This window comes from Chanodichthys erythropterus, chromosome 1, assembly GCF_024489055.1.
Source record: "Chanodichthys erythropterus isolate Z2021 chromosome 1, ASM2448905v1, whole genome shotgun sequence".
NCBI classification, from domain to species: domain Eukaryota; kingdom Metazoa; phylum Chordata; class Actinopteri; order Cypriniformes; family Xenocyprididae; genus Chanodichthys; species Chanodichthys erythropterus.
Window position 1 is genome coordinate 12,791,925 of NC_090221.1, and position 6,771 is coordinate 12,798,695.

At 36.1% G+C, this 6,771-nt stretch overlaps 1 long non-coding RNA gene across 1 annotated transcript; it reads right to left on the reverse strand.

Annotated features, from left to right (window-relative positions):
- Window positions 1-564: 564 nt before the first annotated feature.
- LOC137016974 (uncharacterized) lies at window positions 565-4,356 on the reverse strand. The gene is made up of 7 exons (XR_010894532.1): window positions 4,289-4,356; window positions 3,563-3,618; window positions 3,228-3,315; window positions 2,648-2,712; window positions 2,380-2,533; window positions 1,222-1,298; window positions 565-1,069 (listed from the first exon to the last, which is right to left on the reverse strand). It is a non-coding gene; the product is annotated as an uncharacterized lncRNA (long non-coding RNA).
- Window positions 4,357-6,771: the final 2,415 nt, after the last annotated feature.

The window sequence follows — 6,771 nt, forward strand, 5'->3', positions numbered from 1 at the left end:
TAGACAAAATGCCTGACCAAGGGCAACCAGACTGATCTTAGGGAGTAGAGATTTTAACACTACACTCTAAAGAAAAATGGTGCTATATAGCACCAAAAATGGTTCTTTGGCTCGTAATCATAGCGGAACCTTTTTTGGTGCTATATAGCACCTATCTTTAAAGGTGCTATATGGCACCTTGTCGTATGGTGCTATATAGAACCATAAGAGGTGCCATATAGCACCAGCAGTGGTTCTTTGGCTCGTTATGATAGGGGAACCTTTTCTGGTGCTATATAGCACCTATTCTTATAGTTTTCTAGCACATTTGTCAAATTAGAGGTGCCATATATTGTTTTTTGAGCTAGCAGGGCCCGTTATCATGCCAGGTACTACTGTAGATGAGTCAATATGCTTCTAAATTACACTTTTATGAACGATAATTAATAATTTCTTACCAAATCATGACTTCAAAGATTCAAAATCATGTACTAAATGCTTACTGAAAAACAAAATACATTACACTTTCAAAACCTTTTAATTTATTTCTTTCAGCAGCAAATAAACTCACATTATACTCCCTTTTATACAAAATAATGCAACAAGCTTGAAATATGTACATTTTTGAAGACAATAGTCCTGTTTTTACATACTGAGTTATGCTCTGAAGTCCTGCAGTTTCTTTTTTGTCCTTCGGGATTTCAAAAAAAATATAGAAACTGGAACTTAAACCATAAGAAAGGGAGCAAGAGAGAGTATTGACTCCAAAAGTCTACTCACAGATTGAGTTGTACACTCATTTTACAGTGACAGGAAGTCCGACTGCATCCTTCAATTTCAAAACAACATACTTCAAAAAGGTCAGTGTCTTTTTCAGTCCTTTAGGGCACTGGATTGGATTCGATTCCAAACGCAAAATATACACACAGGAGGAGGCCCAGTGCCATCAAGATGTCCTCACTCTACTCTGTGATTAACTGGCCATCCAACGTGAACAAAATGTGGTCATACTGCATGAGATGATCCTCCTGCAGGCTTTAGGCACTATCTTAGGTGTTGGGACGACAGGAGGGCTGGTCTGAGCATGGCCCTGGAGAAGAGGGGATAATAGCATTAACCATCTTCACATATTTATTTGAAAGGCAAACCTTATAAGCTAAATTATAACAAAATGTGCAATAAGTACTTCGTGCTTTGATTAGATTGTGCTTCACACACTGTAGTCACCTGTTCATGGCTCACCTCAATGTCAAACAGCAACCCCAGGTCCACCTTGAACAGTGCAGGCAAGAGGAGAACAGCTGCTTCCAACTGTAGGCCTTTCAACAAAATAACATCATTAGGTTAACATAACACGGGGGATGCTTTTACCCAATACTTTTTTGTTTTGCTTTTTTAAACATTCATTACTGTGTGTAAAGCCCAAAGTATACTTCGTATTTTATGCGTATGCTTTTTTCTGAACTCAAAACAAATTAAGATCTTTTTGATGAAGTCTGAGAGGTTTCTGTTCCTCCAATGATGAGGGTGAGTAATTAATGACAGAATTTTCATTTTTGGGTAAACTAATCCTTTAAAGGTGATTACCCTTGCACAAATCAAAGCAATTCTCAAACAACACAACTGGATATTCATACAACTTCACATTTGTACGAGACACACACTAGAGCTGCAGGATTCTGGATGAAATGAGAATCATGATATTTTGGTTTCAAATAGAGATCGCAATTCTCCCACGATTCTAAATAGACAACTAAAAATAACATTTATTTTACTAGTTCTAGCAAAATATTAATAGCTGGACTCTAATTGCCGGAAAATGTTTAATTTGAATGAATTATTTTTAAAAAATGGTTTTGAATATATTAATGGCTCATTAATAAATACTTGTTTCACTACTGGATGAATCAGGGTTTAACCTTATCCAATCTATTGAATGAATGATTCAATGACAATGTCACTGGTTGCCACCTAGTGGCTTAACAAGGTAATTTATATACAACAGTTATTTGAAGCACCATGTTAGTTTCGATTTTCTCTATTTTGATCACTATCTGATGTCCAGTGTTTATATCCTAACTGTAAACTTTTGTCTTATTACTTATGTGATAATTTTAATATTTGTGAAAGAAATCAAATAACCAAATCCTTGAATAACTACAGTGTGGTTCAAAACTGCTGTTTCTGGATCAGTGGCAGCATGAACACCGAATGTTCCGGTAGGATTTTGTCAAAGGTTTAACAGACGCAGGCGAATCATTGTCATTAATAAAGTAGGATCACGTGGGTGTTTGAATCGAGATTGCGACCTTTCTACGATAAATTGTGCAGCTCTAACATATACATACAAAGTAAATCAAAGGGGTTTCGGACAAGCCAGGTTGATGATGTATGTCATACCTAGAAGCAGGGCACAAGCTGATGTAACTGAAGTAAGTTGATTCAAAACTTTAACTCCCTCAATGTCAGCAGATGGTTCATGAAGTTCTCCCCCTCCTTCCAAATAATGAACATCGCCATGGTGAGCTGCTCCTCAATCATCTGTCTGGTTATCCTAAATAAAACATAAAAAAAAAAACAAATTCGGTCACCTTTTGCTAGCATAACTACAAAATACACAAATTTAGACTTATTTTTCTGAAAATAAACCAAAATAGAATATTCTTACGTTCAACTCAGAAAGTACTCCTTGATGAGGTCTTCAGGACTTTCTCTCAGGTGAATGTTTTCAGCCTGTGATAAAGCAATTGTGATTAATTTTCTTAATTAAAAAAAAAAGCACAATAATCTGTAATAGGAAATCAAATTTTTGCAGATATGCAATAGCAAAGGACAAGAAAAAGAAAATAATTCATATTAATGACTGGCCAAATTTGCAATTAATATATTTATGGACAATACCAGCAACACTTGTGGCGTTGAGGGATCAAACAAATAAATAAATAAATAAATAAATAAATAAATAAATACAAAGGAGCTAAAAAAAAAAAATCAATTCTTTATTTTTCCAATGCGTTTCAGCACACAGGCCTTCGTCAGTGCTAAAATACTACAGATTTGCAATTAAGAAATGCATCTGAATCAGTCATTGGTTTCATTTAAAATTATGAATTTATAATATATAATTATAAGTCTGAAAATAAGACATGCATCAATTAATAAATTAGCTTTACACCCTAATATATTTAATCATTCTTGATTAAAGGGATATTTCACGAAAAATGAAAGCTAGCTGTTAATTTACTTACCATCAGGCCAACCAAGTTGACTTTTTTTCTTCAGTAGAACAGTAAAGATTTTTAGCTGGAACTGTGATTAATTTAATGTCAATGGCTACTGTCAAAAAAAAAAAAAAAAAAAAATTAATACAAAACAACAAGAAAAAAAGTCGCATGCATTTGAGATGGCATAAGAGGGAGTTGATGAATGTTTTGGAATGGATAATTCTTAGTCTAAAGTTTGTTAATGAGGATGACATTCAAGTCAATAGACCACATTAGATGGATTTTATTCAAACATGTCAAACATTGGTAATTCATATTATCTATTAACAATTATAGCCGTTTTTATAGAAATTACTTACCATGTAAAGTTATTGCAAAGTGTCCTTAGTCGTCAAACATTGAGGAGCTTTAGATCCTAAAAGGGAGAGGGGAATCAGTGTTTATAAATGGAAAAAAAAAAACTTGTTTGCTGCAGTACAAGTAATTAATTAGTAGTGTAAATACTCAGCCATTTCATTCTACTAAAAAAAAAACACCTCGCGCTAGTCAAATGAAGTAACGTTAAGCCTTAAATATGTCTTTACTCACACACTTTATTCGTCATTTTGGTCGAACAAATCAGAGCTAACGTGAAAAAAAGACAACTAAAAGAACTGACAAACATTACTTTAAAAACCTAAACTCAATAATTGTAATGCGAGGATCCCTCAGCCTCGACTCGAGCGTCTCTCCCGCTCCCCACGCACTTCCTGCCCGCATCATTTCAAATAGCACGCGCTGCTTACACGGTAAAGGAGACGTTTCTTTTAAAAATTATTTAGAGACATATTTACATGGTCCAAACACTACAACAATACATTTCTATAGAATAAAACAAGTAATGCAACATCTTGTATAGAATAGAAATATTCAATTAGCGCTAACCTTTATAACGTTACTGCAGGCCGCGAAAATTCAAAAATTCGGTTAGTTACGATTTCGTTAGTATTCATGTTCACAAACAACGCTAATTAACTCTAAACCGCTAAAACACATGTTCAACCTTTGCATTTTCGAGTATATTAATTAAAACATTTCCAACCTACCTTATTTCATCCGAGTCCAGGGGAAAGAAAATGGCGGCCGAGCAGAAAACTCCAGAAAGTCTCGTGAGTCATGACGTCAGAAAAAACCGTCTGTCACGGGGTCCTTAAAGAGAAATTATCCTTTGGCTGAAAGTGAGATATTTGAGCAGTTGAGTGTAGCCTACTATAATATTGAGAGCAATTCGCAGAAAGACGAAGTAATCAGACTCAAATAGTTATAGCAATCCAACTTACACCCATATTCACTAACAGTGTAGAGGGGCTTGGGGACAAAAAGGTTGAGAACCAGGTTATGTTTAGAAAATACACTGTAATTTAATGTTGTTTTTAATCCTTTCCCCAACTAAACTAAGAGAATAAGAGAGTTAGAGAACCTTTAAAGAACTATACAGAGGCTTAACAGGTTCTTTGTATGGCAGTGGTGCTATATAGCACCTTAACCACAGCAAGGAACCGCTGAAGAACCACTGAAGAACCGCTGAAGAACCATACAGGTGCTTTACTGGTTCTTTATAAGGTAGCGGTGCTATATAGCACCTTAACCACCCCAAAGAACCGCTGAAGAACCGCTGAAGAACCATTTTTTTTTAGAGTGTATGGAGAGAATTACCAAAGTGACATTACTGCCACACAATGTAGAATCCAGCAAATTGTATAAATTGGAATTACTACAATGATCCATTCACTGTGGTTGAGCAAGGTCTGCACAGTTTCACCTCTTAAATCCAAAGTTAATGACATTTGTGCGTGCATGTACGCGTGTTGGATTTTTTTTAGATTATGATATCAAATTAACAAGATTTCAGAGTTTAACTTCCCTTATAATCACTGAATTAATGCTCTCGACTGCCATAATCATATTAAATCTGGTTTAGGATTTGAGATGATGGGATTTTATCTGTGAATTGGTCGCCATACCAACATTTCATTTTTAGAGATATTAGCAAATCGTGTAGAGCTTGAATCATCAAAAACAGAGACATCGAAGGGCCTTCAGGGATTCTTAAAGTGGATGCCTTTCCTGTAATGCATTTTACTATAAGAAGTTTCCACATTCATTGGATGCACAGTGACACCATAACACCCACTAAATGGAAAGTTAAGGGATGAAATTTATTTCTACCTGACGGGACAACAATTTTATGTGGCCTATTGTGTGCGAAGGGCTGTGAAGGGGAGCATTTGCATGCAAATGTAGAAGTGGGAATAGATTTCTCCGAATCACTAGAAACAGCGCTCCTTTCACATTTTCTGCATCGGTCTATACTGAACCGGGATGATGCTACTTTATGCTGAGGCATCACATCACAGTAAAGAATTTCCCCATGCTCTGTTAGGTGTAGGCACCCTTATTTTCTTCAACAGATAGCATCACATGTGGGTAGTGGTGTGGCCTGCTGGTTAGACTGAAAGGTCACCCTCAAAGAGGGCAGTATGGGCTGTTACTTACCCACTGTGCCCTGGAGCAAGACACTTAACCCCTGGTCAGAGACTTTTGACTTTCTCATTGCAGCTTATTCTGCCCATGAACCACTCACTTTGACAGGAAGACTGACATGTTGAGCAACCAACTACTATAAACATCTATACTATAAATACTGTACTATAAAAAAACACTATTATAAATCTAAAATCTATCTGAAACAGATCAACATACAAATATAAAATGTATTTTTGTGTGCAATATGAATCAGACAGTCAGTAAATGGATAGTTACAGATGTGTATGAACGTACCAGATATTTTGCTGTTTTTATAATAATTATTTACAAAACACATATTCATCCTGATTATTTCCAACCATAATGCAGGATTGTCCTCGCTTAAAATTCAATTCATTTCTAAAAGCCTGCTTCAGGGCTCTTTATCATAATCCAAATCCTTCACTGGAAGGTCACAGTGTTTGACAGGTCTCTGTTTAAACGGCAGGGCAATTTTTAATTACGCCCCAATTACATGCCTTGTGAGCAAAATGGTCTCATCAAAGACTTCCTGTAACTGTGGTTTTAGCCAATTAGAACACGACTGCAGCGGATTATTTGATGGACAGTTTTTAATTTGATATATAAAAGGGTAAAAGTAATCCCACCTATTTGCCCCACACACGCACACATCTGTGAAAACTGTACGTAGGGAGAAAATTAGTTTGTAATTACCAAATATTCCACATTCTTTGGCATGTTAATTCATTCTGATAGCAAATATATTACAGTCCTAATCCACAGCAAATTCCTACCTGTCACAGCAGCCTGACTTTAAAGTGAAAGAGATGACAGTGAGAGGCAGGCGGCTTGCCACTTTGATTATGGAGACCTGCACTGAGCGCAGCCCATGTCGACACATGGTGATTGTTAAAATAAGCACAACGTAAAAGATTTGGATCGCTGTAATTATGCATGCAGATGTGTGTTTGTGTGTGCTGGTATGTGTGTGCACCGGGTCCATTTTATTATAGTGGGGCTATGCTGTTCCATCAGTGGGATA